We start from the raw sequence: 11,768 nt of genomic DNA, 5'->3' as shown, positions 1-11,768 counted from the left end.
TATGGACTGGGCCACAACACTGAAATTGGGTCATAATTGGGTCTTTTAGCAGGATAATATAAACACAGAAAGTAAACCTTCCTCCATGACTGTCAGCTCCTAGAGATAAATCCTTGAGAACATCTAAGCTGAAGAGAAGAGAGCATGACGCCTGACCCAGGACTTGGTGCAGTCTGGAGAGAATAATAAGAATAATACTTTTGTACTTACAGTAAAATTGGAACAACTTATCTCTGTCATCTTATTTCAAGAACATATATCTAATTATCTTATTTTAGGGGTAACATGCTCATTCCATTGGCAGATAATCTTACTTACCTGATAAAATGAAGGAAAAATACAATAATTTCAAGAAGGTTTTGCTTACTTTTAGTTCCCTTTTTGAAAAGTAAATGCCTAAAAACGTAAGCATTAAAATTAAGGAGGATATAATGTGACCTTTTACAGTTTACCTTTTCTTATCCATAAGGATGCTGATTGAACAGGGAAGTTTAAATGTCAAAAATATAATTTCCAAACCAGTGAAATTATAATACACAAGAATGTGTTTTGGATCTCTGCTTATAAATATTTCTTTGTTTAGCACCTTGAGGTTTTACATTTATTTTTACCATCAGCAATTGATCACAACTGATCGTACTTAATTTCTGTGTGAGTAATGAACAGGGTTCTCTGACAACCGGAAATCTGCCCGTGGCGTTGTCGTTTATGAGAGTCCAGTACTGAAGCTGTAAATGTCCCTCTGCCTTTTAGAATAAATATGGTAAAATATAGTTTCTGTTTTAAGAGTCGTTTTATTACTACGAAAGTCTATAACAGAAACGCCACATTATTCAGGAAAAGAACCCCAGCAGATCAATTATGTAGCAATGATCCAAAAAGAATAGAAAGATATCTGTGCAGCTCCCAGAGAGACTAAAGTAACATTTTCTACACACACTTTTATAGACTTAATATGTAAGGTTATAATTAGATGATTTTAATAATCATAGGTCCTTATCTAAAGTGGCCTGAAAATTAAAATTCAGGACTGAAAATTAGTCCCCCAACCCCCAGCACTGGGGATGAAGCATGGAAATAAAATTATGGATCTCCTTTATCTTCCCTGAGGGGTGTTCATGACACACCGGTTATCCTGGTTCTGTAGTGAGAGCCATCTGTTATCAGAAGAAAAATTCTTTCAACAATGTAATTTTACTTTCATTCTTCACAAATGTAAATGAAGACAACATAAGAGCAAGTAAAAGTAAGATATAATAATAATCTGCAAATTTATGTCTTGAAAATATATTTTCCTAAACCATTAAAATTAAAAAAAATAAAAAGTTTAACAGGAAATGATAAACATATTTCAAATTCACCGTGCCTCTTTACTCCTCCTCATTAGCTGTTATTGAATGTCTGCAATGCTGCCGTGTCCTGGAAAAAAATTTCATCTGTTCAAAAAGGGAAAACTGTACATCTCCTTTAAAAAACACAGTCTGTCCCTATTTCAGATACATACGTTATGAGAAACCTCATAATCTGTGGGAGTTGACTGCTTGAACTGATCTGCTTTACACTCTGATCTTTATGGGAGGGCATATTCTATCAGATAGAGTCTCACATAGACTGTTTCTGCATTAAAACTTAAAACCCCTTCAAGTTATAAGATGTTCATTTTAGTTAATTATCCACTTGAAAAATCATACAACCCCAATACATACAGAATACAAGCCTCTCTCTCTCTCTCTCTCTCTCTCTCTCTCTCTCTATATATATATATATATATATATATATATATATATATATATATATATATATATACATACATTCATACATACAATCGATTCCTACCTTGAGTTTTTTTTTTTTTTTTTTTTTTTTTTTACTGATGGTAACGGCTTCCAGCTCAGCTCTCCTCCTCTGTGTCTCCTGGGCTGGGTGAACTGGAACAGGGCTGGTACCTATGTGACAGCTGGTGGGTGGGAGGGGTGATCATCAGGCGGGACCAGGAACGAATGTTTGCTGCCTCTGCAGCTGAAGGAGCTGGTTTGATCACAAGTGGAAACCAGATGAGTTGATAGATTCAAAGTGAAATGTCTGACGTCTGACTGTCTATTGATTGCCTCACAGTTTGTTTCAGTCAGGTGCCAGCAGAAAAACATCAGCACTTCCTGCAGAGACGTTATCTGGGGTCAGTTGGGGATTCGATATCATGAATTTCCTATCATCATCAATTTCCTATAATTATTACTTTGAATCTTACAATCATGACCTTGAAAGTAAGAATTGTGACTATGAACATCATTATAAGTTGAGATTCAAAATTATGACTTTAATAGTCAAATATCTGACTATAATTCAAAGTAATCATTTTAACTTTATCTCATATATATATATGAGATGAGGGGCTGCACAGTGACGCAGTGGGTAGCACTGTAGCAAGAAGGTTCTAGGTCCGAGTTTGACCCTGGCTCTTTCTGCATGAAGTTTGCATGTTCTCCCTGTGCATGCGTGGGTTTTCTCCGGGTACTCCGGCTTCCTCCCACAGTCCAAAAACATGACTATTAGGTTAATTGGCCTCTCTAAATTCTCCTTATGTGTGAGTGTGTGCGACAATGGTTGTTTGTCTCTGTGTTGCCCTGCGACAGACTGGCGACCTGACCAGGGTGTACCCGGCCTCTCGCCCATTGACATCTGGAGATAGGCACCAGCACCCCTCGTGACCGCAGTAGGGATAAGCGTGTAGGAAAATGGATGGATGGATGGATATGAGATGATTTAAAATCAATTAGTGATTTGCAAGTGAATTACTCCAAGGGACGGCTGGTTATCTCAGCAGCGGGCAGGCAGCTATGCAGCTAGCACGACACGTGGATGTTAGGAGGTGGCTCTGGGGTCCTTCATGCGGGTCTCAGTCCTGCAAAGGGGGGGTCACAACATGGGGTCTCTGCACTCCTGCTGGATAGTGGCTTGGCTTTCAGCTTTCTCCTGCACAGACCACCACTGAAATGATTATGATGTTAGTTTCACAGAAAGCAGACTTTACTCAGCTTGGTCGACGCGGCAGATTCTTGTGAGTCTTTGAGCCCTTAGCGGCCTGCATCTGTGGCTGGTCTCCCCAGCGTGGACTCTCTCCTCGAGGGTCCACGGGCAAAGAGGAAGATAAGTCTGGTGTAGCTTGGCTTCATAGCAAGTTTCTTTTCTTACTACTCAGTCTCGATTTTCCCTCATGGCTCGACTGCACGTATGTGGCACAGGGAATGTTGTCAGCCCAGTAACTCAGAGTTCTGATAACAGAGTTTGTGCTCCGGTGAGTGATGTGAATAAAAATGCAGATAATGGTCTGTGTGTGTGGGCTTCCGGTATACCTCAGTTTTGAGACTCCCATCTTCCTTAAAGTGTACCGCACAATCCAGAAAAGGCAGCATGTTGTTCTTGGCATCCACTCTGGTAAACCTGATGTTGCTGTCCACCAGTTGATGTGGTTGGTGAATGCCTCAACGTCTTCGGTTTGGATTTTGACCCAGGTGTCATCCACGTATCTAAACCAGTGAGTTGGTGGTGTTCCTTAGTAAGCACTGATTTGCCCTGCTCTCCACCTCGTCCGTGTACAAATTGGCCACAATGGGTGACACTGGGGAGCCCGTGGCACACCCATGTCTCTGCTAGTAAAAGTTGTCTCTGTACTCTGTACGTGGTTGAGAGACAGGTCCAAGAAGTCACAAATCTGGTTTGGTGTTTCAATGGTTTTCAATGGTTTCCCCTGGTGCCAGTTTCTTTTTGTAGTTATTGGTTGCCCTGCAACAGACTGGCAACCTGTCCAAGGTGTACCCCGCCTCTCGCCGATTGACAGCTGGAGATAGGCACCAGCACCCCTCGCGACCCCATGAGGGATAAAGCGAGTAAGAAAATGGATGGATGGATGGATGGATGTAAGGATCCTATCCTTGACTTGTTTCCCTTTGTATCTAGTTCAGCTGTTTAGCATTCCTCTGAAGAGACACACCTGGCTCCCATGTTAGGTTGCACAGTAGTGAAGTTGGTAGCAACATTTAATGCAGCAAGGAGCTTCAAATCCTTCTGCATGGAGTTTGCATGTTTTCCCTTCCCATGCGTGGGTTCTCTTTAGGTACTTCGGCTCAGTGTTGTATAGTAAGTAAGTAAAAATACTTAAATACTTCACTACTGTACTTAAGTATATTTTTGGAGTACTTTATACTTTCCTTGAGTATAACATTTTTTGACAACTTTTATTTTTACATCACATATTTTCAAACTTAATTGCATACTTGTACTCCGATACATTTTCAATGTTTGGTTTAGTTGCTCGTTACAAAAAAAACGAGAGAGAGAGAGAGAGAGAGAGAGAGAGAGAGAGAGAGAGAGAGAGAGAGAGAGAGAGAGAGAGAGAGAGAGAGAGAGAGAGAGGCACGCATGCAAGTGTTTTGATCCCACCTACTGATTGACTGCGACAAAGTCGGGACTTGCCTGGGCTTGTTCATCACCACCAACAGGATAAGAAGCTGGTTCAGTAGTAAATGAGGTTAAATTACCCTTGTGGCATAGGTAAAGCATCTAATAGCAGAGAGTCCAAATTTTCTTAACTAAATGATACATGCAGGCACACCCGTTGACAGGGGGGACAAACGGGTCAGTCAACAGGACAGGGGGGGGGGGGCAAAACTGACACTCTGACCATTAAAATACAGGCAGAAGTAATTTTTCAGAAAATATTTATGTGAAAAATATTTAATAGTAGAGTAACTAAATATATACATATATATCTGCATTAGGTATATGTAATATGTTTTCTTTAAATAAAAGGCCATTAGAACTCCTCCCACCCCAACATAAAATGGTTTGACCGTTAGGACAACAGCTGGCTGCAACTTTTTAAGTTCGTTCCGCTGCAAACTAAGTATCACAGGTGCACAGAAAAGAGAAGGAGAGCAGATGACACCAAAGGCTTGAGGGGTTTTATGAGTAAATATTTTTTTAACACTGAGGATGAGTCAGGAACAGGTCTAGGAACAAAAATGCAGAGGAATGATGCCTATCCAGAGCCAGGTAAGAAGTGTGATTTATGTATTATTGGCCTAATCCTGCTTCGCTACTAAAGGCCCATTTTTACCCCGGTTTAAGATTTGACAATAAATTAGGAATCATTGATCAGAGGTAGAATGGTTTAAATACATATTTAATTAATAGAAATTAAATATGGAGACAGAGTTACATTACCAATCGAGATCTTTCACCGCGCGGTCGAGAAGTCTGTCTGTCTGAAGTAAGTTTTACCAAGACATTCCTTTTATCAACTTTAAACTCCTCCTGCATGGCTCAGTGGGAGGATGACTGACCCCCTCTCCTTCTGACCACCCCCTCAGGACAATAAAACTCCATGTTTATCTTACGCTGGAGCAGGAAGGGACAGACCCCACTCTGCTTTACTCAGTAACCCCAACTAAGATATATTTTTAATTCTTAACAACCCCTCTGTTTTGATCCCTCAAAGATCAAACCAATAACTAGGCTAAACTAAGTCTATGTCTTGAAACCCTTAAACAAAATGTAAATGATAAGATGTAATATTGTAACCCACTGACCCCTCTGTTGGCGACTCATGAAATCAAATGAAGTTCAAATGTTCCCCTTAAATGTAAAATAACCCAAGTATAAGCTAAAAAGCTACTAAACCTATCTGAATCTCTAACCTACTAGAATTAAGAAAAGTAAGCACCTTTATTCGAGAGGTGCAAGGCTAAGATAAATGTGCAACTACCAGAAACTATTATATGATCTAAATCTGACTTTAAGAGTCCTAACCTAGATTAACAAAATGTCTTCTTAAAAAAAAAGATAACCCATGAAAGCACTACACTCAGATCAAACCACAGAATAAAAAAAAAACAGATTTTCATGTAATGCAAAACCAAGAGTCTAACAATACTAATATTGAACACCTTATGAATATGGAACTTATAAGACATATGCAGTGATTACAAAAACTCTCATTTTCTTTTTTCTCTTTTACACAATGCATTCAATTGTTGTCATGATGTCTTGCATCTCGGAGATGTCTTCTTCTCGCCTTTAAAGAAGATGGTTTAAAGAGCCAGTGTTCCAACCGCGGTCTCCACAGAACTATATGTTAATCTTTATTAAAAATAAAAAACGAAAACAAAATAAAATTCCAGCTGCCCCTTCCGTGGGTGGCTCTGCGAGATAAGTTGTTCCGGTGATCTTTCCTGGAACTTCAGTTTGGCTGGTACACACGGCTCTGGAATCAGATTGGCCCCTGACCTCTGGCCCACCACATCTGTCTGTGATGACCTCAGCGCGCATCCTTCGAGGTCAGGGGTCGGTGGACTCCCTTCACATTTCTCCTACTTTTATGTCTCCTGAAACTTACACAACAACCGTTTAGATATCAAATGTTGTGTGCTACCTGTAATTCCGGAGGTTGACTTCGGTCCCGAAAAGCTCCTTTCAGTCATATGGAAACATATCCTGTAATGAAATTAACTGAACACTCCCACAAGAAACACACTTCACATCTTCCATTGTTCCCTCTCCAGCCTATGAGAAACCTATTTTAGAAATGTAATAGTTAATGAGACATTTTATTGCAATTCCTCTTTCCTGACGCTGGGCCTCTGATTGTCCTGCAAAAGAATGCCTGCACAAAAACTTTATACCTCCGGTGGGAATCGCCATGTCTGTGGAATCTAAAATTAGTTAATTTAGTTTGAAATCAAAGTACATTTTCCTGTAAGAATGTCAGAATGCTCTCTGGATTAAAGATTAAAGATTACCATTCAGCACACCACTCCACACAAAACCTTTCAGCAGTCACCACACCTTACTTCTGTACCATTTCCTCCATACTCAGATGTGTATGCTGCGAAAAAGTTCCTATTTTTAATCTGAGAAGGAAAGCAAACCCTCATTTTGTTCACCTATCATTTTATCCAGTTGTTACAAATCCTGATCCAGTTTACTGCAACAGATATATGTGGCTTTGAATCCTTAACTAACCTACCTGACACACCAATGATTTTAAAGTAAATTAAATATGCATTAAGATACCCTCTGTTTATCTCTGTTTTATCCAGTTTTTTGTAGTTTATGTAGTTTTTCTGTTTAATTTAACATTCACTTTATTGTCCTGCTTAAACTGTTTAAGCCTTTATCCAAGAACCCCCTCATATAATCTATCTGTAGCAGATACGTGGTGTCTGACACTCCGCCCATTAAATCTAATTTATATTTCTGTTTTGGGAGTCACTTAACAAACCTTCCGGAGAGCCATGGGTAAGGTCTTTTGTGGGGGTTTCTTTTTGTTTAAACAACCGTTATCTGATTTACAATGCAGTTACATATCTCCGTGGTGTCCTGCACAAGAATCCTTCCTCCGAATTACTTGTGCCAAGGGTTGATATAAAGTTTAAGATCTAAATAACTTTAAGATACAGTGTTATCATATAAATGTTTATGTCATATCCCTCTGCTTGGAACAAAATTAATTTTGTTACAAAACATTAACAAAGAATTGGTTTTAGTCATCACAGGGAATCAGTTAACTGCAAATAATTATCTGAATTGAAGTATGAAAAACACTGCCCTATATCCTGGATTCAGATCAAAACTTAATGCAATTTCATAATCCCACAGATCTGCAAGAAGTCCTCCAAAAGTTGTGTAAGATCAGTGTACCCATTGAAATAATGATTGTAAACTAATGTGCTCACAGCAAGTTGATGATATGAGAATGTTGAATGTTCCAAGGTACTTACATACTGATGAAATATTGGGTTTTACCTGAATAAAACACCTGGTAACGGCAAAGTCTGGTGAAAATCTGATAAGTTTTAGCATGCAACAGTTATATTGTACAATAGAAAAATCTCAATACTCATGAGTTATCAAGAAATAGCCTAACAGATCCGTTTAACCTAAAAAGTGTATCTCTGCAATGAATAGGAAACAAGACGTCTCACCCAGATCACCGCTGTGCCTGCTAGTGAGAGGCCCCCCTGCGTCATAGAAGCTGATAAGAACTTCCAGTCTGTAAATTTATGGCATGCAGCTGTGAGCATGCAGCATCACAGAACCCTAAATGTGAAAAATATCCCCACCCCAGTGGATTTTCTGCTAATAATTGTGATGGTAAAATACACCTTCTGCTGTCAATTATGAGCAATACGGTCCTGGACATAATAGAATTATAACTCATGTTTAAAAGGAACATATCAGTTATATAGTAAAAAATTTAAGAGACAGTAGTATATTTTTCAAAACCGCAAACCTGTACTGCTGGTATCTGCTCAATCGGCTGCCTTAAGAAGTTATTACCTACACCAATCCATTTGCCTAGAAACTCAAGAGTTGGAGACACAGAAAAAATATTAGAAATCACATTCCATTAAATTTGGTCAGAAGAATATTGGTAGAAATAACAGTCTGAATTACCTTAACAAAAAGTCTGTTATCAGTCTGTGGTCCTTGAGATGGACTGGACTGACATGTACAGCAGATCAGGCAGAAAAGAGATTGGAGTTTAGACGTCGCACTCACAGCTTCCATGTATGGAACTCCACATTTCGTCCCCCACGTGTTGCAGTGATTCGCTGTCGATGCACCTCAGTGACAAAGTTCTGGTCCACGACTCAGAAACTGGATGAGACATTCAACTCCAGTGTATGCAGACAGTCATTTTTCCTTGACAGCTTAGGATCTGTGCTGTTCATTGGCGTTGGCCATTGTTCCAGGGTGAGGAAACATTGTTCATGGGAGCGTTATCCCCTAGACGGAGCACTGACCTTCTTGAAGGTGAGGTGGTATTGGGACTTCTTGCCAGGAATTAGTGATGTGAAACAGTCCCTGGTCCAGTGTCCAGCGTAATCAACTGTCCCAGATGTGATGGGTGCCCCACGACACACATATCGGCTGTAAATGCTCAGTTTTATTCGTCCAACCCCAAATCGGCACCGATCTGCGTCTCATGTCATCCGTGTCCATACTCCAGAACGAACAGACCTGTAACAAAATTAAGATAGAAAAAGAAAAACAGGGGGGAGGGAGCTCCCCCACCTTAAATTAAAATAGAGATAGTTCTGATGGAATCAGTTGCTTACTCTCACTCCTTCCTATGTTGTTTTCCAATAACTGTAATTTTACCAACTTTTAGTAATTAACAAACTCAAGCGTTGTGTATCACCCTTCCTTTGAGTCACAGGCAAATGGTGTATCAAATATTGTCTCAGCGAGCATATCAAGATTTAAAATCATCAGCTGAGATATTGAAGAGGACACGTTTTTTTTTAATTGTTTTTTTTTAACACTATTACTCTAAATAAATCCCCTAAATTGGACTGATTTATTTAGGATCCACACCTGTGTGTTAGATCCATCCTACTGATTTTTTCAGAAGATATCGAGAGTCCCAGTCAAACTCAGGAACCTTCTGCTAAAGTGTATAAAGAAAATGCTGTATAACTACATCTTTCAAGGAAGAAAATATAAAAAACACCAAAGGTACATTTTAAAACAGCTCTAAAATCAGTTATGCGCCTGTGTTTAGTAAATTTTTAAGTCAAATTCTGCCGGCCACGAACAATCACCAGCAACTGATGTTGAAAAGTTTATTCACCAGAATTTGCACATTACCAAATGAACAAAGAAACAAGATTCCTCGAGCTCTAAATTACTGTGTAACAAGGGCATCTGCATTTTGTGGGACTATGAAAATGTGATTACATATAATGAATAATTTGGGGACCGTCCTGTGATGATCCCGTAATATTTTCTATTTCTACTAGGTTTTGGCGCTCTGCAATATCAGTATCTATAATAAAATGATACACGCCATTAACATTTGTCACAGATTCCTCAATTTTAGCTGTTCATTTGAGGATAACTTCAAAACTGACTCATGACTAAATGCAGTGTTAACAAAATCTGTCAAATTACCGCAATATCCGTTTGCACACACTATTAAGGTACAGTTTAACCTTAACTTCTAACTCTGTGTAGTTCTGCTTACTTGTGTTTTTTCCCAGGCCTGCAAGCGAGTAAAAGTTTATAGGGTGGCTATTTTCTGCTCCCTATTAATCAGCCAGATTTAAGTCTGATGAATTATATTTATTTATTTATCTATTATAACTAGGGCTATCAAACAATGAAAACCATTTAATCACTATTTAATTGCAAATTATATTTCATGTCTGAAAATATATACATTCATTAGGCATTTTAAAACGCTATTTTGCAATAGATAATGCTAGTTAAAATTACACTCTAATAGAAAGCATTTTCCCTTTTTTGTGTTTTCCCAATTTATAATGCCTCAAATAGATGTTCAATGTTCCGCCAAATTTTCAACAACTTTTCCAAACTTCTAACCACTTTCTAACTTTTAGGCTACAGTTCAAAATAAAAAGTTTTCTCCAAAACTCACCAAGACGCAGCAGTTCATGCTCTCCAATGCAACTCACCCATACAGCTTGCAGCCAATACCTCAAACGTTTCACTGCCTTGAAATTCTCCTGCACTTCAACAAACATTATTAATGCATCGACTTTTTTTTCTAATGATTTCCAAATTCCCCTTAGTTTTTCACCCATATTTTTACCCATCACTTTTTACTTAACAAACTTAAACTGCTCCCCAGTCACTGCTCTTATCTTTAGGCCCATGCACGTGGAGAAATTCACACCCTCATGAAGACACACACACACACACATATGCTGACATGCAGGGCCCAACCAATCTCTCTTTCTCTCAAAACCATGGATCCCATATTACCGAGACATTCAAAACATCAGACAAGACATAACAAATATAACATTTAAGACAGACAGCCTGGCGCATCACAGAGAGACCCTCGTCCCTTCCGTAGTCGACGAAACGTTTCCTTATGTTAAAATCTCCTCGTCTGATCATCGTGTTCTCGAAAAACCCCGTTTTTCGAAAACTAGAAAACAAACTTCTATTGTCTTCCTGGGGCCCCTTTTTTTAATCTCTTATCTTTCTTTCTCTATTACAAACCTATCCCCTGCTTCTTTATGAGCGTCCCAAGTTCTCAAGAGGTAGCGCAACACCTCAGCCATAAAATTACCAGTTTGTCAATCTGGTTGTCGTTTGGCCAATCCCCGAACATATCCTTTTTTTTGTCTATGTTTTTATCTTTTTTATTTTGTTTTATTTTATTTTTCGCCTCACCATTTCAAGGCTTCTTGGCATTTAAGTTAGTATCCAATTCTACGTTTTTCCTGACGTGAACAAACACATAAATTCAATCATTTCTCGGTTTCAACATAAATTCCATTCAACCCTCTCACACTAGTTGCTCTGTTCAACCTCTGATATTTTGAGAAGAAAGCTTCTCATTTACAGCAACACTTGATTTAGCCTACATCTAATCTTTAGCCAATAGGAGAATCAAAATCTCCTTACTTTTTTCGGGTAGACCCTGTTTTGCTGTAAGTGATTACTTATTCGTGCCCAAATTCAAAAGGTTCCTCCACTTGATTGTCAAATCCGGGTCACGGCTGACCAAATTGTGATTTATGTATTATTGGCCTAATCCTGCTTCGCTACTAAAGGCCCATTTTTACCCCGGTTTAAGATTTGACAATAAATTAGGAATCATTGATCAGAGGTAGAATGGTTTAAATACATATTTAATTCATAGAAATTAAATATGGAGACAGAGTTACATTACCAATCGAGATCTTTCACCGTGCGGTCGAGAAGTCTGTCTGTCTGAAGTAAGTTTTACCAAG

Source organism: Fundulus heteroclitus, chromosome 2 (genome assembly GCF_011125445.2).
Source record: "Fundulus heteroclitus isolate FHET01 chromosome 2, MU-UCD_Fhet_4.1, whole genome shotgun sequence".
Lineage (NCBI taxonomy): Eukaryota > Metazoa > Chordata > Actinopteri > Cyprinodontiformes > Fundulidae > Fundulus > Fundulus heteroclitus.
This window is presented reverse-complemented; position numbering follows the sequence as displayed.